General features: G+C 36.8%; 2 long non-coding RNA genes across 3 annotated transcripts in view; one reads left to right on the top strand and one right to left on the bottom strand.

Moving 5' to 3' along the window:
• Nucleotides 1–6,978, bottom strand: part of LOC140636319 (uncharacterized) — a 38,494-nt gene extending 31,516 nt beyond the window's left edge. The window contains exon 1 of the long non-coding RNA XR_012033595.1: nucleotides 6,802–6,978. This is a non-coding gene — a long non-coding RNA (uncharacterized lncRNA). The remainder of the gene's footprint in view (nucleotides 1–6,801) is intronic.
• A 136-nt stretch (nucleotides 6,979–7,114) lies between these two features.
• The window catches only part of LOC140636317 (uncharacterized), a 118,527-nt gene continuing 98,100 nt past the window's right edge, over nucleotides 7,115–27,541 (top strand). Inside the window, exons 1-2 of one of the 2 annotated variants that reach the window (XR_012033593.1) lie at nucleotides 7,115–7,361; nucleotides 13,882–14,074. This is a non-coding gene — a long non-coding RNA (uncharacterized lncRNA). The remainder of the gene's footprint in view (nucleotides 7,362–13,881; nucleotides 14,075–27,541) is intronic. The other variant, XR_012033594.1, reaches the window with a different exon arrangement.

Below are 27,541 nucleotides of genomic sequence, written 5' to 3'. Positions count from 1 at the left end.
GTTATTTCCAATTAAGGTTTTATGAGAAAACTAATTCTGCAAATAGAAATATTTGTACGTCATTGATTTACATCAATACATAACCCAATTACCTTCCATTGAAAAGTAATGTCAGAAACAAAAATGCAGGGTTTTAAAATTTTAAAGTAAAATAATTATGCTCAAAGCATGTATACTACATAGAGGAAACTACAAATCCAAGTGAATAATATTTTTCACTTGTCAAGGCTTCATTTGATGTTACTGTTGTGAGTTCCATAGAATGCACTCATTACATGAAGCATTTTAACCCAACTTGTTGATTTTTTTTTAAGATTTATTTATTTATTTATTTATTTATTTATTTATTTGAGAGAGAGAGTTTGAATGAGGGGGAGGGGAAGATAGAGGGAGAGAAGCAGACTCCCAGCTTAGCAGGGGATCATGACCTGGGCAGAAGGCAGACGCTTCCTCCCTAGCCACTCAGTCACTGCACCAACTTGTTAATTTTTAAGGACATTCTTGGTTTCCTCATTTTTTCTAGTTACCATTGACTTCTTTTTCCTGTGTCAGTCAAAAGTTTAGTTTTGCTTTATCTTGTTCCTCTTCTGCATTACTTCAGATCACATATAGCATTCTCCTAGTTTCTTTCACTTCTCTCAAGTATCTCTAATGAAGACTGTATCTGTAGAGCCCAATTTACTAAAGGTTTTTGGCAACAAAGTATGAAAATTACATAAGAAATATTTTTTAAATCTTCATATTAGTTATCAGATACAATTCTATATTCTACTGGGCATCTCCTACTGAGTAATTTCTCATTGATCATGAACAACTTTGGATGTAACTTTCTACATCCTTTTCTTATCTCTACCAGGTAGCCTCCAAATCACTGTTCTGGTTCATTTCTTGTGAGGAGCAGTTCAGCTCTCTATCCCCCACACCAAATGTTTGGGCTCAGGGTTGCATACTCAAAAATTCATGAACATGATTTGCTAAACAAAGGGCTGTTGACTTTAAATTTCCACATTTAATAGTAAAGCACCCGAGGGCTCTTCAAAATTGGTTTCCAAATTCTTAGGAAGTTTCCCTCCAGCTGTCTCCAGCAAGATCCTACATGTCCTGAGTTTTATTTTATTTTTCCAGAAAATTCAACAACCACAGATACAGGCAAAAAACAAAAAACAAAAAAACAAAAAATAAAACAAAAACAAAACTCAGTATCACAGTTGTTCCCCAATCATCAAAAACCCATTTTACTGACAAATTCTACTAATGGTTCAGCCATATTATCAATCTGATGAGAATACATAAAGCACAGTTTAAAAAAGAAACTCTCCTCCTGCCTTATGGAATTCACTTTTGATCACCTTCCCGATGGTAGGGGCTTGTGGAACCTAGATTAAGAAAAGAAGCAGAAGGAAAGTAAAAGAGTCACTCCACGCCTTGGAAGTTGGAGGAATGCACTAGCTTAATTTGTAGTCACCAAAGGAACACGACTCTCTCCTCTCTCTGTGGACTTTGTTGCCACTTGGATTTATGGTGACAATATTTCCTGGGTCTCTAGATTTATGCCGAAGACTGAAGTTGCACAGACGGCCATTTACATTTCTTTAGAAGACTTGTTAACTCTGTAGCTCTAACAACTGCTTTTGAGCAAAGGGAAATTAGGTAACTTTGAAGATCAAAGCCATGCATTTTGTGTTTCTTCCTTACCATTGCTATACTATGTGTGGCTGACACAGCCTGAAGATACAGCATGATACACCATATGTGTTTAAGGGCGGAGAACAAATCAACCTCAAGGAACTGACAGTCACCTTCAATATACCAATTTGTGTACAACTATTGATATTCTTGCTTCTTTTCTTCAAGAGCCAGAAGGTGGCATCTGACTACTTAATATTTGAGTTTATTTCATTAAAATGTATTACGCTTAAATAGAGGACTCAAACTTAGTTTTACTATTAAGTATGGGATTAAGCACAACAAATTAACTCTCTGGATATATATATATATATATATATATATATATATATATATATAAAACCAAAGCAAAAAATATGGAAAGTCAATAAGGCCATCTACTTTCACACCCAGAGTATAGATCAGAATGGTTTTCAAATGATTATGACCTAAATAAGTTTTATATTTTTACACTGATTTCAAAGTGTTTAAATGGTGGTAAAATTATTAAAATGGGAAGATAAGAAAAACATACATCTTTCACATTACTCTGATTCGGGCTTAAATTCCAGAAATCTAATTAGATCTTAGATCTAGAAATGGAGAGAAATGCAAAGAAATACTCTTCAACTTAGAAGGCTGAGTAGCTTTCCTTTCCCTCCTAGCCTATGATTTTGTTCACTGCGATTTATTGGTTACAATATTAGTAAAACTGAGGAAGAACAAATAGTAAAACATAGATGAAATGTTTTTAAAGATGTCATTCCTCTTTTTATAATTTCATTGCACTTCTATATATTCATTCACTGATTTAAAAAAATACTTTTTGTTACTATTCTGTACAGACTTTCTGTGCTAAGCATGTTGGATACAAAGAAGAACAAGCTATAGTCACCCTTGAGTCACCCAAAATGTAGCCTGGACGCTATTACAGAGAGATAATCAAAATGCAACACTGTGAGGACAGTGACAGACAAAGGCAAAACAATGATGAAAGCTCAGAGTAAGGCATTTTCTGGGGATCACAATGAGAGCAAATAGGAGAGTCCAGAAAGACTTCCTAAAGAAGGGGACCTGAACTGACTCTCCTACCATTAGCAGGAATTCCACAAAGCCAGGTGGTTTAAGAAGGTAGTAATGGCATCCCAGACAAGAGACAATAGGAAAAAGAGTAGGGAAGTGAAGATGACAGGTGCTAAATTACTGAGCTGCTTATATGCTACCTTAAAGAGTTCGAAATTTTACCCTGTGAGAGTTAGGACTTCTTTGAAGGGTTATATACCAATAGGCAACACAGTCAAATTTGAGTTTTAAAGAGATCATTCTGGTGGCAGGATGAAGAATTAATCACAGCAGGATAAGCCTGGACACGAGCATATGACCAGGTAGGAATCTATTACATGAAAGGATGAGGGTTAACCCAAAGAGTGTTATAAGGACAAAGAAAAGAGAACTTATTCCAGAGTTTAGGTGGGGAAATCGACAAGATTTCATGACATCTACCATATGGTATGTAAGAAGGGTGGGATCTGTAGCGACTTCCTGATTTTTTGTATGGCTGCTGGATACAAAGTACACTATCAAATAAGATAGAGACCATAGAGGGAAGGAAAAGTTGTAAGAGGAAACAATTTAGGAATGCCGGTATTGAAGCCCCCCATAAGGCACGCAGGTAGAGGTACCTAATTGGCAGATGAATAGGAGAGGAAACTATAAAAGTTCAGATTAGCATGATCAATTTGGCAGTCTTCAGTAATGTTCAGGGGCATAAGAATGGCTGATATCTTTCATACAGATCATGACCAGGAAATCCAGGGCTTTAGAAAAACCCTTGGCAAATTCCAACTGGGAAGAGGTGGGTAGAAGGAGTTCCCAGCACAGAAGACAAAAGCTGATGTCCATTTTTCAAAATGATCCATATGATTTAAGAAGAGTACTCACTGACTATCCTAATAGTCTGCATTTTCCTCTAAAAAATGGCAATGAGGATGGCAGATATTTATGTGCTGAGGGTGTAGACCCCACAAATTGGAACTTGTAGTTATTAGCCTTGAATGTTTCTCTGCCTGAATTTTTATTTCTAAATATAAACTCTAGTGAAAGGTTGCTAATAATCTTCTTGCAGATAAAGGCTTCCCTTTCAAACATTTACATATTTTTTTTTCTTGTTTGAAACACTTAGTAAAAAGAATTCCTTGCAGAGCGGCAGTGAAGAATTGGAAGAACTTTGAGAGCTTGACTGCAATGGAGCAAAATAAGACAACAGGTTTCTTACCAGATGAAGAAAAAATAATAAACAAGTTGCTCCCTGCTTTATTAGTCAGGGGTTAGCTGTGTATAAAAGACCATATTGCAAAATCCTACATACAAAGACAAGTCGAACAGTTTTCCTTTGGAAAATTAGTTATATGTTTCTAGTACATTTTCCCCCCACAGTTAAATCTCTGTTCCTGTCCTTGTCATTTCACATCTGATATTCCAAAACCCATTCCTCACCACCTGTCTTAGCTCTCTTTTCAATCTGTCCAAACTCTTCTAGTTCAAAACATCTTTTAAATCTCTTCTTTTACCATAGTACTCTCTTCCATAAGATTACTTTTCAAGGTAATCATTATGTCTAAATCAACATGTTCTGTGAGCCCTTGGGGACATTCTAGTAACATCTACTTAGCCTCAGAATAAGTATCTGAACCTAATAACAAATATACATTTTTATTTTTTTAATATTTTATTTATTTATTCATAAGAGACACTGAGAGAGAGGCAGAGACCCAAGCAGAGGGAGAATCAGGCTCCCTGTAGGGAGCCTGATGTGGAACTCCATCCAGGACTCTGGGATTATACCCTGTGAAGAAGGCAGGTGCTCAACCACTGAGCCACCCAGGCATCTCACAAATATATATTTTTAATAGAAATAAATTGCAATATATTGTACTATGCACAATTAAGCAAAAATAGTAACATCACTGAGGTGCATATTTATTAAAAATGTTAAGGTCTTTTGTCTGGTTTATTTTATCACTGTCTATCCTTTGCTAGATGTTATTTTCATTTTAAGATGGAAGAAACTAAGACCCAGATTGTTTAGAGATCTTATACAAACTTAAACAAAGATTAAAATGAACACCATAGCTCAGTTTTCTCAACTATTTACCCAGTGCTTTCACTACTAAAGTAAAATGATATGCTTAACACTCCCTAGTATGAATGCCAGTAAAACAAGTGGGGGGAGGCAACATTACTAGTGCCTATCATACATCTGTCACTGAGCTTAAGAAGTTATACAATTACTCCCCTTAATCTTCTCAATAACCCATCTCTTTTTTGTCTGAGGACATGGAGAGTATAAGAGCCAGTAATATGACTCATTACCTAAGTAATAAAGTAGTATAATTTTACATAAGGAATAGAGGACTGATTTAAAACTATGCTTCTGACCCCAAAGTCTGTGCTTTTTCCACTTAAATGTACTATCTCACCAATAAAAATTGTCAGGTCCATCTCCTGCTGTTATATTTTCACAGTAGAATTTCATTGAGTGGCTATTATGTTACATATGTATCTTAAACAAGGTGATAATTACTGAAAGGGAAAATGCCATCAGCCCTGACCTTGAGAAGCTCCCAGTCTAAGAGGAACACAGATAAGTAAACACAGCAAAAAGTACAGATTTTTCCTTGACAATTTGGGGAGAGGAGGAAATGAAAAAAGATAAAACAAAAATGTAAAAAGGTGATTGCTCAGTAACAAAACTCTGAAGCCAGTGAATCCCAAATTTTATTTTGTTTTATCTTAGGACATTTTATTATACACAAGGATAATCTATATCTCTCAAAGAAAATTAGGACAAATTTTAATCCACATAGCAAACCATCCACAGCAGAGGGATATCAAGCATAAAATTAAATAAATAATGATATCTCCTCTGGAACACAGTCAAGAAGCATTGTTCTTCAAGACATGAAATATAGTGTGTTTGGTGCCAATTTTGAATGCATACCTGATAAGGTATGCCTATTTAGAAAATGCTCATTGATTATAGCAGTGAAAAGCTGCTATTGATTATAGCAGTGAAATGTTAAATAATCTGCAAATAGAAATCAGAATTGTGCTTTGTTTAAAACATACTAGCCCTTATTTAATTAGCATAATAAAATTATAAAGCTCATATATCATTTTCTACTACTATCCACCCTCCTGCTGCTAAATTATTTCCATCTTTCTAAGGTACAAGTATGTTAACGTAAACAGAATCCCATGACAGTCATTCTATTATTCTCGCCCAATTCAATAATCAATACATATTTATTAAGGACCTACTATGAGCCAGGCACTTAATAGAAGTTTCCTTGAAAAATGGACAAAATCTTGACTGACCTCACCGAACACAGAAACTATGTCCCATTCATTCTGCATTACTTTAACACACATTAAATAAAGTCACATTTGTAACAGGCTTAGATGAGTATTTGTCAAGTGTGGATTTAAGGAGTCTTATTCTTGGTAAATTCAAAATCCATTTGAAACATATGGGTTCCTTATTTCAATCCAAATTCATCTTTTTCAAGTTTAAATGAATTGGTTTTGAAACATGAATTTAGAAAGGCAAAAAGACTAATCAAAGAGGTTCCTAAGACTTCTCGCCCCTGGAGAAACATATGGATGTTATTTAAAATCAATTCAGAAAAAAGACAGGTTGAAATTTCTTATTTAAATCAAAGCTTGTCTTTGCAGTATTACATACTGCATGATTATTAGAATATGAGTATCAGATGGAGTTCACTTTAGCAATCAACACAAACTGACTCTGGCTAATGTAAGCAAATAAAAAGAGTTTTTTAAAGATGTTGGGGAGCTCCCAGATTTGAATTACAGCAGTCTCCCCTATCCGTGAGGGATATGTTCCAAGACCCCCAGTGTATGCCTGAAACCACAGAGAGTACTGAACCCTATTATACTGCTTTTCCCCATACATATATGCCTGTGATAAAGTTTCTTATAAACTAGACACAGTAAGATATTAACGACAATAATGAATAATAAAACAGAACAACTGTAACATATACTCAATAAAAGTTATGTGAATGCAGTCTCTCTCTCTCTCTCTCTGAAAATATATTATTGGACCGTATTCACCCTTCTTCTTGTAATGATGTGAGATGATAAAATGCCCATGGGAGGAGCGCGTGGGTGCTCAGTCAATTGAGCATCTGACTTCAGCTCAGGTCATGATCTGGGGATCCTGGTATCCAGCCTTGTGTCAGGCTCCTAGCGGAGCCGGGAGTTTGCTTCTCCCTCTGACTTTCCCTCTGCTCTCTCTCTAACAAATAAATGAAATCTTAAAAAAAAATAAATAAATAAAATGCTTACGATGAGACGAAGTGAGGTGAGACAGGCATTGTGACGCAGCATTAGACTACTACTGACCTTCTGACAATACATCAGGAGGATCATCTGCTTGCAGCCTACACTTGACCTCGAGTCACTGAAACCATAGAAAGCTAAACTGCAGATGAAGAAGCCTGGAGAAGAGAAAGAATCAAGTAGGAACAACATAGCTAGAACGGTAAACCCTTAACAGCAAAACTGCCAGTTATATCGTCTGCAAAAAACGAGTTAATTGGGAAAGACCAAAGAATTGCCACATGGGACAAATAAGCTAATGCAAAAACCATAGGCAAGTTCAGAGAACAAAGGTGAGGAAGGCACCTTTAAAGAGCAAAGGGGGGAAATTACTCCAATGGAAAGTCCGAAGTATAGTGGTTTTTCCGCTGGCTGAGTTGTGATAGTCTCTTACTGGTGGGGCTATTGCTGGGAAAGAAAACTTCCTCCTGCTGGGAGAGGAAAGTAGTAGCTGAAATATTCTCAACGGGCAAGGTGTTGTCTCTGTTAGGTCTGCAATTGACCACAAGTGGTCGGGCATGAGCGCTCCCCCTGCTGGCCTCTCGACTGCATTTTAATGAGGTTTCCTTTGTTAATGAGGTTTCCTTTTGTTAATGTTCAGGGAACTACCGTCAAAATCCAACTAGAGAACTTCTGCAAAGAGGAGCCTTGTTGCTGCCACCACGAATTTCTCAATCCCACATCTCACTCTCCCACATTGTAGGCACTGGATGCTGTATGACACCACTTTCCACTGGCACATCCAAGGGGTTTCCTGCTCTCTCTACCTGGCATCATTTGCTTATGATTTAAGGTCCAAAGTGAGAGGTCTGATTACTGAGTGGTCTGATTGCCTGAGTAGCCCAGATAACAATATGTTACACTCACAAAATAAAAGAAGACTCAAATATTGCATAGAAAGTTTTAAAGATAAATATTAACAAGATGATAATTGCCCTCCATTCTTTGACTCTTATTCTCTGATTTCGTCAAATTTTTCCTTTTCTATTTTCTTTTATAAGTCTATAAGGTGCTTTCTCTTACAGAAGTTAATCACATCCCTATCCCATAAGACTTGACTATATCTGTACTATATGATACAGATATAGTCATATCATATTATATGATATAATGATATCATACAATCATATGATATATATGATTAGACTCATCTGCACTAACAGAAAGCCTTTAAAACAGCACTGGTTTCAACAACATAGTTTTCCTATCCCTTACAAAATGATTTTGGAAATCAGCTGCCCAGAATTGCCATGGTGGCTCATTAATTATGAGATCAAGACCCTCTTCTTCCATTACACCATCAAGGTCACCTCATGGTCCAAAACAGCTGCCAGAACTCCAACCATCACATCTGTGTTACAAGCTAGCAAAGTGAAAAAGTGAAACAGCCAAAATGATACTTGCCTCTTCCCTGGTAAAGAAATCTCTTAGAAGTCACACATAAAACTTGCTTATATCTCATTAGCCATAACTTAGTCACCTGTTTCTACCTAGCTGTTAGAGAGTTAGATAATATATCTTTAACTTGGGCTGCAATGTCCTCAGACTAAAAATTGAGATTCTGATACTATTGAAGAAGGGATGAGTGGCTAATGGGAAAAGAGATGGTATACATGGCATTGTCTCAAACAATTCCTTTTAACTGTACTCCCACTATCCCATATGTAGTATTTTTGTTCCACAAATAAAATTGGCTGCAATAAATATACATCATCTTCTAGAATGCACACAACTCTTTAAAAGTAGGCCTCTCTACTACATATTCATTGTTTGCCTCCCCAGGTGCTATTCCCTGCTCTCCCAAAATAACAAGTAGATTATTTTAAGGAAATTTTGTTCCTTCAGTCTCAGCCACATGATTTACTCTACTTCATCCTCAATTCCAGTGCTCAGTATAGCCCAGTACCATGGTTCTAATTTTTCAATATATAACTGGTATCTTTTGGGGACTAATTTTACTCAATAAAAAATAAATAAACAAAAAGAAATTTGGGGGTAGATGTGTCTGGGGAAAAAATCAGCCAGGTAATCAATAATTTTTGTTTATGCACAATATGCCAACTATTATTGTAGGCACTTAGAATATAGCAGGGAATTGATTCAGATGTGGAGAACAGAAACTATTCTAGACAGCTTAAGCAGAAAGGGATTTAGTGCAGGGTGCTTACAAAATCATTGGAGGAGCTAAAGAAGACAGACAAAAATCTCAGTGTTCAGAAATGATTGCCAGAACATCATAAAAAGATTCCCAGGACACCAAAACACTGGCCTGACAAGGCTGTTGCTTTCACTGTTACCAGAAAGCTGGATAATCAAAAAGTGGCACATTGAACTGCTAACTACAGTATCCTCCATTGTTTCCTCCAAGATCTAGGCTGTTGGCCCCAAGATCACATCGCCTCAACTAAAATCAGGCCCCATCCCGTGACTCTTGACACTCATGAGACAAAAACTGGACACTGGGAACTCTAATAACAGTGATGAAGAAAAAGCAAACAAACAGAATCTCCACAATTGTGCTTATCTGCAGAACTAGCTGAAGCCAAAAGTGGAGACTGGCTTCTTTCTACCTTGCAAATCTTAACATTGATGGCTTTCCTGGCAGAAATAACATCATCTGAAAGGGAGTCTAGAAACAGTCTTAAACCTCCCAGTTTGAAAACAAAAGAAAAATGTATTATACATGAGTGGGAATGGAGTTTTTGCATCCAGTATGTAATAGCTGTCTCACTCAGTCAACAAAATAGACGGAATCTCTGTCTTCCAAAATATTTGAGTAAGTGAAGAGCTTATGTCCTCATAAGGAAACTCCCTTGTTCTCTGAGAGAGCTAAACTTACAGGAGGGCCATTAGACTAAGGTGACTCTAATGCCTTGGCAACCTATGCAACAAACTAAAATCTAAGCCTACAAATGCTTCAAGGTTATGAAATCAAAACTCTAAGGACAACCAAGCACAAGCAGCCAACTAGGCACTAAGCTATAGCCAATCAATAATTTCCTTATTTTTCTCCCACCTTTCTCTATAAAAGTGTCTCTCCTGGGCTCCTATCTGTTCAGCACTCCATACCACTGTGGTATAGTGCTAATTTGCCTACTTCAAATTGATTTTTGCTCAAATAAACTCTTAAAAGTCTTAATATGCCTCAGTTTATCCTTTTAATGGGAGCAACCAGAATGGCTATATATTCTGGATAGTGTAGTTACTATAGGTGAGGCTCTAACTTCTCTTAGTCATTTAACATCTTGATAATTGGATGGAAAACAACCTAAAAATGACACTGATCAATGAAGAATAGTAAAGCCAAGAAATTCATAGAGAAATATATAACTGAAACTTTGATGATAACAGGAAACTCTAGATCAAGCAATAGCTTTTGTTTTCCTTGAACTTCTCTGTTAGCTAACAGAGTCCTCAGTTCTTTATTATTGGTTAAGCTACTTTGATTTGCATTCTTCATCTTCTGGAAATGATTCCTAGTCATATAGGGTTTAGAACCAGGAATGGGGTATCAAAAGAGAGCTAACATACAGAATTGGCTAAACTGAAGTATGGATAAGAGTAATGAGGATTCTGTTGTCCAGATCTGAAAAACTGGCACCTTTATTGTACGAAAACTGGTAGCAATTGTAGCTTTAGGCTCAGACCATGTATCTAGTAAGGCTAAAGCGGTAAAGGATTTAATAGGAAATTTTCAAGATATGAGTGTGTTGGCTGACTCCTATGACCTTTTTTTGCCATCATTATATCAACTATTTACTAGGCACCAGGCATTTTTCTAACAGTTTACTTGTATTCACTAATTTTACACTAATAATAACTGATGACACTGTAGCCAACTTCAAAGGGTTCACCTCTTGGGATGCATTAAATTGAACACAAGCCAAGGAGTATTGAAAGTAAATAACTTTTCATTACTTGTTACAAGTAAGGAGACAGAGAGACAGTTTTCAAAACACCGTCACCCCTTGGGGTTGGTATAGGAGGCTTTTATTCGGTGTATTGGGGTTGAGGACAGGGAACTTGCATACATATATTTTTTTAAGATGTATTTGTTTCAGAGAAAGACAGAACAAGCAAAGGGAGGAGCAAACAGAGAGGGAGAGAATTTTAAGCAGATATCTTGCAGCTGGACATGAGGCTCCATCTCACAACCCCAAGATCATGACCTGAGCCAAAATCAAGAGTCAGATGCTCACTGAAGTGAGCCACCCATGTGCCCTAAGAACTTGTATACATATTAAAGAACTTACACACATATTCTATTACTTAGGTTCAATCATGCATGCCTAGCATGTCAACATATATATCATATGTTCAAAAAAATGGTGGAAAGATGACCTTAGTATTATAATGAGCTAAAAGTAACATCAGGACCACTTAGGGGGCTCCAAAGCAGATGAAACTGGCTCATATAAAGGGCTATCAAGTGAAACATTTAGAAAGTTTTATGGTAGGAACTACTGGTTCTGAAAAACAAAACCTATTCCCTCCCTGCCTTTGTCCTTTCCTCTTCTCTTCTACTGATAGCTTTCAGCTCTCTGATACAAGATGTACCCATTACATCCTACCTAACAACACAGCTATCATTTTTATTTCCATTTCATTGATGAGTAGACCAACATACTCTTCTCTAAGGAAAAGAGAATAATCTGGTCCAAAAAAAAACAAAAAAAGATTCACTGTTCTCTGAGTGATCCTTTTGGTCTGTTCTTAGCAATCAAAACTGACTGGAAGTTGACTGTGCACAGGTAATCAATCAATTAATTAATTGATTGATTGATTAATTAAAATAAAAAATCTGACTTATCAGCCCACACTAAAGTCAAGTTGCAATAAAAATCATGGGGAGAGATACTCACAAGTGATAAGATTGGGGATGGAGACAAATATTATCACCTAAGCATCTTCCAAGAAAACTCTTGTTCATTACTGCATGCAAAGGGGACCATCTCCTCTCATTGCAGGTGAGTGACTCTCCAACCCCACAACTATCTTGGGGTTGCTCTGAATTGATCCCCAAAAAAGAACAAGGCAGAGGCCATTAAACAACACCTATTTTTGGGAAATAAATTTCTCAGGTCAAGTTATACACTCAAAGACCATTACCTAATAATATCTCTGGTTTTATTTACTAGCCTTTGAAGTTCAATAAAAGGAGTTTAAAATCTGTTTAAAATTCAATTAAAGTATTCAGGAAATAGTTTGAAGACAAAACCTTCAAACAATTAGTGAGACATTAAGGATGTTGATGGCTCTACCCCCAAGGCAATTATTGGGCCTACACCCAGAGAAAGTGTGCTGTGTGAAGGCAAATACCACTCAAATCCTACCCAAGAGGTAATCACAGTAACATGGGATAAAGGAAATAACTCCCACGGGGGATAGAAGTACCAGATCGATGATTGAGAATTTACTCCCAAGTCAAGGAGTCTATGTTATACAGTCCAGCAGGAAACATGTATATTATAGACCATTGATTAATATATATTTTTATCTGTTATCCCCCACCGTATATTGACTGCACTTTAAGAAGTTAAACTTCCAAGTTAAATTTGATCAGATCATCACATTATAGGAAGTTAGATATGAACAAAGCCAAGAATATGGCCCACTACCTAGAGTAACAGTCAACAAAGTACAGTGTGTGTGGCCCAAATCTGCTCATTCCCCACCACCTGCATTTATAAATAAAATTGTAGTGAAACAGCCACACCCATTTGTTTATGAATTATCTGCAGCTGCACTACAACAGCTTGCAGACTTAGGTTATTGTCACAGTATTATTACTTGCAAAATGTATTTAAGATTGGGCACCTAACCACTAACTCAGAAAACCCTAGTTTGGATCTGGATGCTGCAATAAGATTGTTTCAAGGGTAACGCAACCACACACACTTTCAGTGTTCCTGACAAGGACTCACAAAATCCAGAACTAATGTTTATTATAGCAAAAAGATACAAAGCAGGATCAGCAAGGGGGAAAAGTCCTTTGAGTAGAGTTTGTCTGAAGGTAGGCACATGTTCCTAAGGCCCTAAAGGAATCACACAGGATGCACTGTTCCATGAAGAAAGAATTGTGGCACTAGCAAATTGTGTCTGACCAAGGAGGCACTCCTGAGTATTAGAGGAGAGGACTTTTATTGGAGCTTGTGTATGTGAGCTCATTTACTTGCATGGCCAGCCATGATTTCTGAAACTAAGACCCCTAGAAGGAAACCATTCTCCACCAGAAGTCTGTACAAGCTGTCTTAACAAGTGGTATAGCATGGGTGGGTGCCCTGGGTATACAAAACAACTATATTCATTAGTAACAGGGGGAACATCTCCAGAAGCTGTTCCCTGGAGTTAGCCAATGGTCAGTCACACAGCAGACCCTCTTGAAGATATGCTAGTGTTGAAAAACCAGGTGCATTGTGTTAATTCTTTCCTACTCAGGGATGTGAAGTTGGATGGCCTCCTTGGAGGAGGGGAGATGGGACAGGTACATCTGACTTAGTCCTTAGCGTACCTTCATGGGAAGAAGAACGTAAGAGATGTGGGATAGTCAAGTGATAGCTAGCAGATGCTGGCCTCCCCAGCATTTTTCCTCTAAACAAAACCTACATTTCTTTTGGAGAACTACTTCTGAACCAGAAATTATTTGTAGGATGGATAGCTTACCCCACTTATGTGGCCACTGTGATTATTTTAGAGGCTGTCATGTAATCAAATTTATTGCAAGAAGAGCCTTTCATAGTAGAGTTCTAGTTCATTTTCTAGTCTTTTGTGGAAACTATTTTTTTTACCTGTCCTCTTTTCTGATTTGTTTAGTCTGCAATTATGTAACCTGGATGTTTTCCAGTCATTTTTGCTACCATTAATACAATTCGTATGATGTCCCAACTCAAAAGAAGATAACAGCAAAACTGAGAAATGCAGAGAAAGAGAGCTGGAATCTTGATGACACATGACCCTAAATGAAACGGCTCCTCTGATACTGGTATGCCTTTGGATTTTCTATTAGGTGAGCCAAAAAACAAAACAAAATAAAACACCTCTATTTCTGTTTAAGCCAATCTGAGTTCTATTGGCAGCAATAAACATTCCTGACAAAGTATCATCATATTGGTTTTACAAGTAAGAAAGTTAATGCGTAGAAAAACTAAATAATTAGTCAACTGTTGCAGCCAGAATAAATGGCAGAGCCAGGATTCAAGAACAGCTCTCTTTGAGTCCCAAACCAATACATTTTTCTACTAATTCATACAGCCATCAGACTAGAAGATTCTCAGTGAACTCATCCTACATCCCCCACCAGAATGACCAATGTGCTTGAGACCTTCCACACATTCAGATACTACATAGGAATTTGTTGTGGCATCACTGGGTTTGTAGCTGTTCATTCCTATAAGTTGTGAATATATGAGGCTTAATGTGAAAACAGAGTGGGGACCAAATCAACCAGGGCTTTGGTCTTATGTTCTCCTCCTCCTTAACTGCTTAATACACTATATTCCATCTTTCATAAATCATATGTGGAGAGAAATAGATATCTTTATTATTCTGGGATTCTTGAGGAGCTCCAGATTTTAGGTTCAAAAGTTATTTCCGAATAGCAACAGCTGCATTAAGCTTCTAGTAGAAACCATCTCAAATGATTTTGCTAGGCTTGTCTATAATCGTATTTATCAAATATTCATGCTTATGTATAATCTCAATTACATTCATACAGGAAAAAAACACTACGCATGTCCCCAGAAAGAAAAAGGTGAAGTATAACTGTGGGGGAAAAATCTTTTCAAATATTCTCATACTGTGAGCCTATTATAAGTGCAAAAAGATTAAAGATATAGTATAAAGGTGTATATCTAAATGACTACAGCTAACTGTTTAACTGGAGCTGCCTAGGGTACATCAGTAGCCCCTAAATGATCAAAGGCTATTGCTGCAGGCAAGGTCCAAAACCACCTGCTTATATAAAGAACTTTAGATGACAGGACTGATACTATGCATGTATATTGATACTTCTTGAAACAACGATTAAAAAAAAAGTTATCTGTCTAAAACTGACAGAAGGCAAACAGATTGAGAGTTAAGTTTGTACTTCTGCCACCAACTCATCCTTAGCCTTGTGTAGAGATGTGATAATTTCTAAGGATGTTTCATGAGTTTCCTATCCAGTTATTTTTATTTATAGGAAAAAGAAAATTCAGGTTTTACTGGAAATTACATGGGCATCCTTTCACTCCCCCTGTGCAACCCCAGCCAAAACCGAAATAGGATAGGTTCAATTTATTTTCCAAGTCTACCTGAAGTACTACCTTGTATGAAAAGATGTAGTAAACTAGTTACACTATTACTGTACCATAGGAAGAAATATGTATTGCAGCCAGCTTAATAACCTGCATTTATATGTATAGATAAAAACATATAACTTTCGTTTTTGTTTACATATACTAGCATATTGATATGCAATTACATATTACACATATAAATAATACAGATATTATAATTTTTATATATATTACATATATAGGCACAAAAGTTATACAAAACAATTTTTAACTGCACTTGATTTAACACACTGTAACTTTTTTATTCTGTTCTTTTTCATCTTTTTAAAATTATGCAGGTCATAACTTGATGTTAAATTGATTTCAAACCTGCTAATAGGTTATATTAGCAAATTACAAACCAATAACTTATACTAAAGAATAGATATCCATCAATGCCCCCAAATTCCTACTTATTTATATGGCAACAAACATAAGAAACCATTGAAAGATGTTTTATAGTAGAATATTGGACATCAGTGAGGATATAGGAATACTGACTTGAAAGGTTCGAGAGTTCTTCCAGGAGTTTCTCCTTGCAAAGTTCATGGCAAGACCACTTATCCCAAACTCCCTTACAGTTGGTGTGGCCAGGATAGAAATAATATAAGCCACTTCCAAGTCTGGTCTAGGTCTCCTCATGCATGGTCCCCATCCTCCACCCTCTGACATAAAGCAGTTAGCAGAGTGGTCTTGAAAGCCAAACATTGAAATGGCAAAACCACAAGATGGAAAGATCCAGGACACCTTAATCACTACTCAGAAAAGTCCCACCGATCGGCCATAAACATCAGTGTTGGACCTCATATGAGAGAAAGAAACTTTTATTGTGTTAAGCCCCAAAGATCTGGGGGTTTGTCTGCTGTAGCAACTGCCATCACTGTTAGAAACAGCGAACCTATCATTTTAGGAAGTACTCACCCTCCAGTGGGACACTAACAGAAGGTTTTCACCTACAAGATGTAGATGAAGGGTAGCTACAGGCTAAGAAGCACACAGCACTCAAAACCCACTTCTTGATCAGAAATACAGACTGTACCCAGAATCCTTCCTATGGCAACTCTTCTAAAGTCTACTTTTCAGGTTTTCTTTCACAGTCTTTTCATTTCCACAACTTTCCTTCACACCCCTATATAAATTGCTTAGACACCCTTATCCTGAGCCTAGACTTTCTTCCATAATCCAAATCCAAATTCCTTTTAGTGCATCAGCAATGGTAAACACATTTTCACACAAATAAGATAATAAAACAAGCGAAAGAAGGATAATCCCGTTTCCAGCACAGGTTGCATATGCACTCAAATCAGATAGGTTCTTGATGTACTTGAAATGTGATGGCCTTCTCTTTCTCTCTCTCTCTCTCTCTCTCTCTCTCACCCATGCTCTCTCCTGCCCTTCCTCGATCCTTTCCAGATCTAATCCCACATACTCATTAAGAAGCCTCCTCTGGGGATGCAAGGGTGGCTCAGTGGTTGAGCGCCTGCCTTCGGCCCAGGGCGTGATCCTGGAGTCCAAGGATCGAGTCCTATGTCAGGCTCCCTGCATGGAGCCTGCTTCTCTTTCTGCCTCTCTCTCTCTCTCTCTGTCTCTCTGTCTCTCTGTCTCACATGAATAAATAAATAAGTAAAATCTTAAAAAAAAAAAAAAAGCCTCCTCTGTCATGGGAACTTCTGTCTTCTCTTTGTGGGAAGAAAGTAGGTTTCCAGCATTTCCTACTGTTCATCTTTAAGGTGGGGTTTGTTCTGTTGTTACTGATGTGTTGTCTTTAGCGGGTTTGGGTGTCATGAATCAGTTTTCCCTGTACCTGACTTTCTTGGAGAAATCTATCACTGAAAACAAAAGACCATAGTACAGAAAAACCAAAGTAACATTTTTAGCACCTTATATAACTCTTTTTTTAAAAAGATTTTATTTACTTGAGAGACAGAGAGCATGAGCAGGGCAGAGGGAGAAGCAGCACCTCCTCTCTTCCCTGCTAGCAGGGAGCCCAGCCCAGTGCCAGGCTGGATCCCAGGATCATTCCCGATCATGACCCTAGCCAAAGTTAGACGCTTAACCGACTGAACAGGCACTCCCCTTATATCACTCTTATATGACCTGCTGTGCAGTACATGGAAAATTATCAAAGCTTCAATAGACAGAATGATTATTCAAACATCCCTTCAAAATCCAAAAACACATCTCACAGCTGTATTGGCCATGGGGATAATTTGTCAAATGAAGAAATGCAGTGGAATTTTCTTTTCAAAGGTCTCTGTGCAAAGTCATGTTATCATTAAAAATATGGAATCACTATCATATTGAAAACTCTGAAGACTTAAAAGAAATTTTTAAAATAGCAAATGTGAATTGGGCACTGTCCCTTACAGAAAAAAAAAAGTTCTCTCCTGTATATTTTATCTTAATACCGTGTTTCATAGGAATTTATATTGGTAGAACTAAATACATTGGATGAGGGAGAGAGACCCAGATGTATCTAATCTACTTATATTTACAGAAAAATTTCCAAAAGTATGAATCTTTAAGAAATGCAAAGCTATGGTTAATTTGACTTCTATTTAATTCCAGATTAAAAGAAAATGTATTTTTTTTTTGAGTACCTGTCAACAATCTTCCTAAACTGTTCAATTTTCCATTGAGGTAAGAAGAGAATAGCTAGAACAGATTATTTCTCAAATGACTAAGGTTTTGCACATTCTGGATTAAAAATGTTAATATTTTGCCATATTTGATTGGACTTGTTTTTTTAGGAAATAAAACATCACAGGGTTAGTTGAAGCAACTTATCTCTCTTCAGATATAATTAATAGTTAGAAGATCCTGTGTCTCCCTGCAAATCATGTCTTTATACTCTACCACATTTTTGGTAATCAGAAATCATGTAGTTTTTTTGTGTATTCTAAAGTCACAAAAATGATATTTGGGGCTTTTTATTTATCTGACAATCTGTTTTTAATTATGTGTTTCATCCATTTATTTCTTATGATTTTTATGCATTTGGATTTATATTTACTATTTTATTTTATGCTTTCTCTTTTCTGTGATTTTTCTTTGTCTACTTTTCTTCTTCCTGCCTTATATGAGATAATCAAATTTTCTTTATTTCCTTCTATTGACTTAGAAAATGTATTTAGTATTTCTATTCTTAATAGGTATAACTGATTTGAAGTTAACCAGCATCATTACCAAGGTCTGGTGTTCTCTATCTGTTTTCCTTCTTACAGGAGTACGGGAGTACATTTTTTTTTAGTACTTCTTTCACTGAGATTCAATATATAGTGAATTGTCTTAGTTCTTTTCTGGTATACCTTTAGTTCACTTCTGTGCTAAATGACAGCTTTGCAGGGTAAACATTTCCATAGTATCAGTTATTTTCTCTCTGTATTTTAAACATACTATTCTTCTGTGTTCTGGTCATTAGTTTTGTAAAGAGAAAATTACATTGAGTCTAAGATTTTTTTGTAGGTAAGTCATCATTTCTATTGGCCCTTATAATTTTCTACTGTCTTTGGTGTTTCACTATTTTTCAAATTTCCAGTGATGCATGCAGTGGTCTTAAATACTTCACTTTAGATTTGATGTGCTTCTTTGTCCTGGGATCTAGATTTGCAGAAATTCATGGAAATTGTCAGATATTAGCTCTTAGCATTGGCCCTCCTCCATGTGTAGGCATGTGTAGGGATTTGTTATTCTTCCCACTGTTACTTAATCTCTTTCTCATAGTTCCCATTTCTTAATCTTTTTTTTTTTTTTTTTTTTTTGCTATGATCCCAAGCACTTAATAAAATTTGTTTTTCAGTTCACTAATAGACTCTTCAGATTGATCTGAATAGGGCAGCTCCGGTGGCTCGGTGGTTTAGCGCCACCTTCAGTCCAGGGCATGATCCTGGAGTCCCAGGATCGAGTCCCACATCAGGCTCCCTGCATGGAGCTTGCTTCTCCCTCTGCCTGTGTCTGTGCCTCTCTCTCTCTCTCTGTCTCTCTTGAATAAATAAATAAAAATCTTTAAAAAAAAAAACAAAAAAGATTGATCTGATTATCCTATATATTGCATCTCTAGATTTTTTTTAATCTGCTAGTTCTTTGTTTATAGTGTTTTATTATTTCATTGTGGTGTATTTTTTTAAATTTATGTTCTTTATATGTCTTATTGTTTTAAATATGCAATGTATACTTCTATTTTTCAATTGTTTTATCTTCTTAATCTTGAGAAAAATACAAGTTTAGTATATCCATTTACTCTTTCTCCTATGAAATATTTCCTAATGTATTTGATAATTTTTTTGGTATGAGATAATCTTCAATAAAGTTTTTTTGTTTTGTTTTCTTTCATTTTTTGCTATTGTTGTTTCTGTTGGGGGTGGGAGACACTGCTTGCTCTGATTAGAGAAAATGTCCCTTACAGAGATATTCTATGTTTACTTTCACCAAATGTCCAGGAGTATCCCAAGCAGAGGGCTAGTCTTTATGTTAAGTTTTCAGCTTGGACTTCAGTATGCTTTTGTATTGTTCAAGCTTTAGCTACTTCACTATTGTTTTTTGCCTTGTGGTAGATTTTTTTTCTCAGTCAGGTACCCAAATAGGAATAAGTTTCAAAAAGGTAGAATTCTCTAGTCTCCATTTCACAGAGCATTTTCAAATGTGTACAGTTTGGTTTTATCACATGACTTTGCATGGGCCCTGAGCCCTATCATCTCCTACAAGAGCGTCTTTGGCCCAGCCTCTACCCATGAAAGCCAACATCTCTGTCCACTACACTTATCCCTAACCTTTTGCTCAGCTTCTAAGCATCATCTTGCATTCTTATTGATGTGGCTTTGAGGTTATGGTTATTATCTTTTCTCCTTGGTAGGCAGGAATTTTCCTTCCATTCTTTTATTTGTTTTTTAAGATTTTATTTATTTATTCATGAGAGACACAGAAAGAGAAAGAGGCAGAGACATAGGCAGAGGGAGAAGCAGGCTTGACGTAGGGAGTCTGAAGTGGGACTTGATCCCAGGACTCCAGGATCACGCCCTGAGCCGAAGACAAATGCTTAACCGCTGAGCTACCCAGGCGTCCCCTTTCTGTTCATTTAAATTTGCAGGGAAATTAATGTTTTGGCTTTATTTTGTACAGCACTGCTTTGTGTTTGTAGTTAAAAGTAGCTCTCTGTGAATAAAGGCTACAATAATGCTTTAAATAAAGTTTGTCTTCTTTTTCCAATTAGTGAAGTATCATAAAAAGTTTTGGCTAATAAAGGTATTCAGTTAAATGAATTACATATAATTTGGAATTTTATTCTGATTAACAAATAGAAGTAAAAATGAAGCTAATAAATTGATATATTGAATTTTATGTGAACTATAATAGAAAAATATGATAATTTGGGCTTAATCAAAATTTGAAACTTCTGTTCATCCAAAGACAGTTCTTTAAAGACTTATAAAGATTTATTTATTATTTTAGAGGGACAGAACATGAGCAGGAGGGCCAAAGAAAGAGGGAGAGAGAATCTCAAGTAGACTCCATGCTGAGTGATGAGCCTGATGTGGGGCTCAATCTCACAACCCTGAGATCATGAGCTGAGCAGAAACCAAGAGTAAGAAGCTCAGCCAGCTGCACCACCCAGGCATCCCAATGTTTTTATATGCATGGAACCCAACATGGGGCTTGAGCCCACATACCTAAGATCAAGACCTGAGCTGAAATCAAGACTTAGATGCTTAACTGACTGAGCCACGAGGCACCCCATCCAAAGACAATATTAAGAAAATGAAAAGCAAATCATAATCTGGGAGAAAGTTTACTCACTGCATATATCTGACAAAAAGCTTATATTCAGAATATATAAAAATTTCCAACAAAATACCAACTTTTAAAAATTACAATAAAAATGGGCAAAAGGCAGGAATATATACTGCACAAAAGAAAATATATGAATGATTATTAAGCATGCAAAGAGGACTCATCATCTTTATTCCTCAGAGAAATGAAAATCAAATCCACAACTAGATAGCATTCCATATCTACTGGATTGGCTAAAACTAAAAAACCAAGACCACCACCAAATTTGTTGAGAATGGAGAGTAATAGAAACTCTCTAAAGCTTTGGGTGGAACTGTAAATGTTATAACCACTTCAGAAATGGCTTGATATTTTCTGGTATATTAACTGTATATCTACCTCATGACCAAGTAATCCCGTTTATTCAAGAGACATGAACACATACCAACCAAAACATCAATACAAAAATGCTTCTTACAGCTTTATTTCTAATAGTAAATATATGTAAACAATTCAAATGTTCACCAACAGGAGAATGGATGAACAAATTGGGTTATATTTATACAATGGTATACCATTCAGCTCATATAAATGAGTAAACTATTAATACAGTAACATGCATGACTAAAAATATTATATTGAAAGAAAATAAACATCAAAAATACGAATCATATGAAGTTCAAAAACAGGCAAAACTAATTTATAGTGATAGAAAACACAACAATGGTTGCCTCTAGCTGTGTGGGGTTGCGGTAAGAAATGCCAGGGAATACTAGAGGATTTCCTGGGTAAGGGAAATGTTTTACACCTGACTAGATGGTTAAGGTTACATTAGAATACACCTCTGACAAAATATATTAAATTGTTCACTTAAAATACTGTTCATGAATCCTAGCTAAAGTAAAAAAAAAAAAAAATCCCCGAAACATTAAACCTGTGGGTAATAAAATATCAAGGGCAATATTTTAAAATCTTATCAATAAGAATTTAAAAAATGTATTACTCTTAAATAATTTTTCTGGTTCCACTCTGGCCAGAGGACCAGCTGAGTGCTCTCTGGAAGCTTTATCTAGCTTTGAAGTTCTGCACCATTTCTTGTGCCTTCTAAAAGACGGCATAAAACTTTCGAACTACTTTCACAAAAAGTTAGTTAAAGAAGTAACCCTAGAAAAATCACACAACCACACAGCTATTTCACTCTTCTAAGTAAATGCCATTAAATAAAATGCATACATTGCTAATGCTTTGAGCTTCAACTTAGTAGCTGGAACCAAACCTTTTCTCACCATCAACTATAAAGATTATGAAGGTGAACTAAGAGGCGATTCTCTCACAGATGTATAAGGCAGAACCAAACACAGTTTCTCCATCTGTAGCTCTCAAGTTTCTGTACTGCTGTCAAGAAGAACAGTGTGGATTTTGTCAATAAATTCAGGGCACTTGACATGGATACTTAGGACACACAGGGAGCAGAGATTTACAGCATGCTACTGTTTTTACATAGTTTCTCTTATCCCTCCAAAGTCAATGGAAGAGTAATGGGAGCATGATCCCTGAGGAACTGGTTCTTTTGCACACTGTCATAGCAGATGTGGCTGGAGTTTCAACTATTTCACCCCTAGACTCTGAGTAAGGAGTCTTTGAGAGGCTTTGTGAGGTGCCACATGCAAGAGAGAATGATGGGGGAAGACAAAGGACCAAGAAGAGATAAGAGAGCAGATAAATCATAAGACTTGGTGATAAGTCATGAGCTTTGGTTAAGTCAAAGATTTGGAAAAAAATTTCTTAAAACCTTGAAAACTCTCCGATGCAAAAGGAAAGATGACTATCTTGTTTTGATTTGATTTGTTTTAACAGCATCTCATCACATAAAATAAAAGGTGGATCTAATAGTCCACCCTTCTCTTCTAATATTAATAGAGTTCAGCAGTCTGTGTCCATCTCTAATTCTTTTTTTCTAAGATTTACTTATTTATTTTAGAGAGAGAGTACACAAGAGGGGAGAAGAGCAAGAGGGAGAAGTAGACAAGCAGACTCCACACTTAGTAGGGACCCCGATATAGGGCTCGATCCCAGGACTCTGAAATCATGGCCTGAACTGAAATCAAGAGCCAGAGGCTCAAAAGACTTAGCCACCCAGCACCCCTGTCCATCTTTAATTCAAAAGACATAGATGTAAGATAAACAGAGTTATATCCTTGCTCTGTCTTCCTGGCGTTACATTACTTCTTTTCCTCATTGCTCCTTTTGCCACCTCAGGGTAGGGGACTTGAATTCTCACCTGAACTTCTGAAAACGCCTCCTAACTTGTCTTTCCGCTACTACTTTTCTGCCTTTTGATACGTTCACCATCCAGTTCTTAGTGGTATCTCATGAAAACACACATTATATGATGTAACTTGCGTTAGGAACTCCTCTTAGAACCTTTTGATTGCTACAGACTCCTTTCTAAAGCCATAAGAATTTAGCAGGCACTATTCTGTACATCTCCTTGTAAATGTAATGGTAAATCTTGGAGGTAGTAGGTTGAAGCGGGTACCCCTTGATACCAGGAAGGTGATCCTATCTGAGGTGTATATTCAAGTGATCAATTCTGGCCAATAAGCATGAGATGAAGTCTGCTGAGGGCTTCTGGGAAATCCTAACCTCCCTGAATTGAAGAAGGAAGAGGAACGGACAAGAAGAATGGAATGGAGGGAAGAGGAGGAGAGAAAAGGAGTCCAACAGAGAATTCTTTTCCGTTTGCTATTTCTTGCTTCTGAAATAAATTGTGTAAATATGTTACACATGAAGATACCGCAACCATCCTGTAACCCTGAAGGAAAAGTGAGAAAAATTGCAGAAATATGCTTTCCATGCTCTGACATTGAGTTGCTTGGAAAAACAAAACAAAACAAATAAATAACAACAAAAACTTTCATAACTGTGACTCCTATCTATCTCTCCATCACATTAAATTGAATCCAGAATCATGAGGTATCTTTCACTTCCATGAATATATGAACTTCTTTCCCACTTTTGTTAGGGCTATTGTCAGGCAGCAATGTGAAACTGTGTAAAGTATAAATTGAACTTAGAAGAGGCTTAACTCACATTTGGTTTCTTCACATATTTGTCTATTTATTTATTTTTTGTTTGTTTGTTTTTTAATTTTTTATTTATTTATGATAGTCACAGAGAGAGAGAGAGAGAGAGGCAGAGACACAGGCAGAGGGAGAAGCAGGCTCCATGCACCGGGAGCCTGACGTGGGATTCGATCCCGGGTCTCCAGGATCGCGCCCTGGGCCAAAGGCAGGCGCCAAACCGCTGCGCCACCCAGGGATCCCTTGTCTATTTATTATAGTAATTATCCAGCAATGTCTTTAGGAAGGGACATTTTTTCCTACATCATACAAAAGACCATTTGAGCTACAGCTACCTTTTCACGTGCTGTTTCCTCTGATGGAAACACTTCTCCTGAAGTATATTTGACTACTTCTTTTAAATCCTTCAGCTTTCAATGGATACATCATTTCCTCACACAGGTTGTTCCTGGGAACTCTATGCAAAATCATGCTCCATCATTCTCTCACACAGCTTAGTGTTTCCTCCTAAACTTTAACAATATCTGAAACTATTGTATTTAATAGATCTTTTTCTAGTACTTATAAAAGCTATAAGAAAAGAACTATATCTGTCTTTTTCACTGTTAAATCACAAGCACTTAGCCCAAAGCCTAGCATATAGAAGGCACTCAACATTTGTTGAATGCGTCGATGGGATACAGAAGGAAAGCAACAAGGCAAGAGGACATGAAGACAGAAAGGTAGGCAGAGAGGGAGGCAGAAAGAAGGAAGGGTTTTTCTTGAATTGAGGCACACCTGTCATTTGTAATAACCAAATCTTAATTAAAATCAAGTCAGAGATGAGAAGCTCTGGTGGTTATGATTAATTAATTACATAATCAAGTATTTGATTAATATAATATATAATTAAGACATAATTATAATATATACATTATTATTGCATACTACTATATATAATATATAATATTATAAAGTGACATATACATTGCTTTATGTGAAGATAACAAAGAGAATGCACCCAGCTATATATACATGGGGGACCTATGAGTAGCAAGTCTGATTATGCAGAGTAAAGGGATCCTGCAGCTCTCCCTAGAAAAAGGCACTCTGGCAGTGTCTCACTGGGAAGAATCAGAGGGAAGGGCTCAGAGCTCTGAGTTAGTTACCAAAAGCAAATCAGTGCAAGTTATATGTTGTTTAAGTTGAACAAGAGATTAAAAAGGAGAAAGCTGAGTGGAGACAAATTAGCAGAACAAATTCGTAAGAGTTATATTTAAATAGCGAATGAGCTGAACCCAGTCAACTCTAGCAGCCGAAATGTATCATCCAATAGTACAAATCGGCATTCCTACCTTTCTGACCCTACCTTATTCCAGACTACGAACCTGAATGTTGTTTTTCTCTCTCATAATTTTGACCTGCAGCATTCTTGATCTCAGCTTCACCACCACTTCAGTCCTCTTGACCTTGACATCTGACAAGCTTTGTCAGTGTCATCCTGTGTTTGATGATGATAGAAAAAGATCAGATGGGATCTGGATCCCTGAGCTCTTTGACAACCAATGAACTGTGTGTGTGATTGGTCTTGTCTCAGTTTTTCTTATTTATAAAAGATACACATGAAAATATTCTCTCTAAATTCCATTTCTAATCATTCCAAAGGTAAGGATGTCATGTTTGGTGGGCAGTTCCAACAATCAACAGATTTATTTCCCTAAAGAAAATTATGTGCCACTACAGATGAATAGCAGGGACTGACTTATATATGCATTTTTGGAATTACAAGGTAAATGCTTTCCTTTAAAATTCCTCTTTTAATTACCTAAAAAGTGGACATTAGGTATCTTTATTTGACTCAATTTCAGTGGTTGATAGTACCTAAAAATGCTGTCACTTCAGGTAACTCAGAAGTGACTGTCTACTTTTCTAAATTAAATTTGCTCCATAAAAATCAGCTTCTATTCTCACCTCCACATCTACTCCATTAACTCATTCTGTTGCTTCTACTCACAAAATATGCATTGAGTCCATCACTACAGCTGCCCCCCTCAACTCTCAGCATGTCCACTGCCACCACTACCAAATGACCACCTTGCTCCACTTTTGGCTGCAGAGAATAACATTCTACACAGAGTAGCAGAAGTAAACTTGTAAGTATGCCATCCTACTGTGTAAAATACTTCACAACTTCCCACTATCCTTAGAAGACAAATAGAATGTTGGCATGATCTGGCCCCTAGTCATTTCTCCAGCCTTCTCTTCACCTCAACTCATAGATTCTTTTTCAGTTACAGGAGAAAACACCTCCAACTCTGACCCTGTGAGGAGGGGATAGCACTCATAGTTCTGAGATCTTCAAAAATCCTCCCCTATCCCATCTTTAATGACCCAACCCTTTTTACATCCTCTACATTTAGGACAGATTTAAGATTCATAGGGGATTTAAGACCACCTGCATGGAGGATGTCTCAAAACTCTCTTTGATCCAATGCATATCACTTCAGCATCCAAACTGAAGCCACCACTTCAGCATCTCATTACTAAGTCTCTATATACATCAGCTTTCTCCTATGTAGGATAGGAATGATAGTATTTGCCCTTTAAGATCATCATAGGGACTAAGTGCATTTGCCCCAGACATAATCCCTAGCACAAAGTAAGCACTCACTGATTGCATATGTGGTCCTGGGAATATAGTCATATGTCATTGCCCCTCTTACCTTTTTTTTTTTAAGATTTATTTATTTATTTATTTATTTATTTATTTATTTATTTAAGAGCAAGAGAGAACAAGGGTGGAGGTAGGGGGAGGGGCAGAGAGAGAGGGAGAGAGTCTCTAGCGACTCCACACTGACCACAGAGCCTGATGCTGGCTTGATCTCATGACCCAGAGATCAGGATCTGAGCCAAAATCAAAGGTTAGACCCTTAACTGACTGCATCATACAGGCACCCCTCCTTATTGTATTTTTTTAATTTCTGTCAGAGCTAAATTCAGCCCTTCTCTCCTCATCTGTGTCTGAAGGATGTCAATCATTCAGGATATCCAAGAGAAAGGAAAGAAAATAAGCTAAGAAAGAGATTATGAGAATAGAAGTTTTCAAAGCAGATTTCTTAAACAACTTCTCTTTTTTCTATTTTTTGTAAAACAAGTTTCAAAAACATTCCAAAATTGTTATATGCTTTATCTTTTCTCCCTGGTCTGCTAATCAGCTTCAGGTTATTGGTTTTGTTTTGCTTTACTTTGCTCTAATTGAGTACTGAAAAAAAAAATGAAATATTGTTGCCTTTTGAGAAAAATTAGTTCTCTCAAAAGAGATCTACTAAC

This window comes from Canis lupus, chromosome 7, assembly GCF_048164855.1.
Source record: "Canis lupus baileyi chromosome 7, mCanLup2.hap1, whole genome shotgun sequence".
NCBI classification, from domain to species: domain Eukaryota; kingdom Metazoa; phylum Chordata; class Mammalia; order Carnivora; family Canidae; genus Canis; species Canis lupus.
This window is presented reverse-complemented; position numbering and strand designations above follow the sequence as displayed.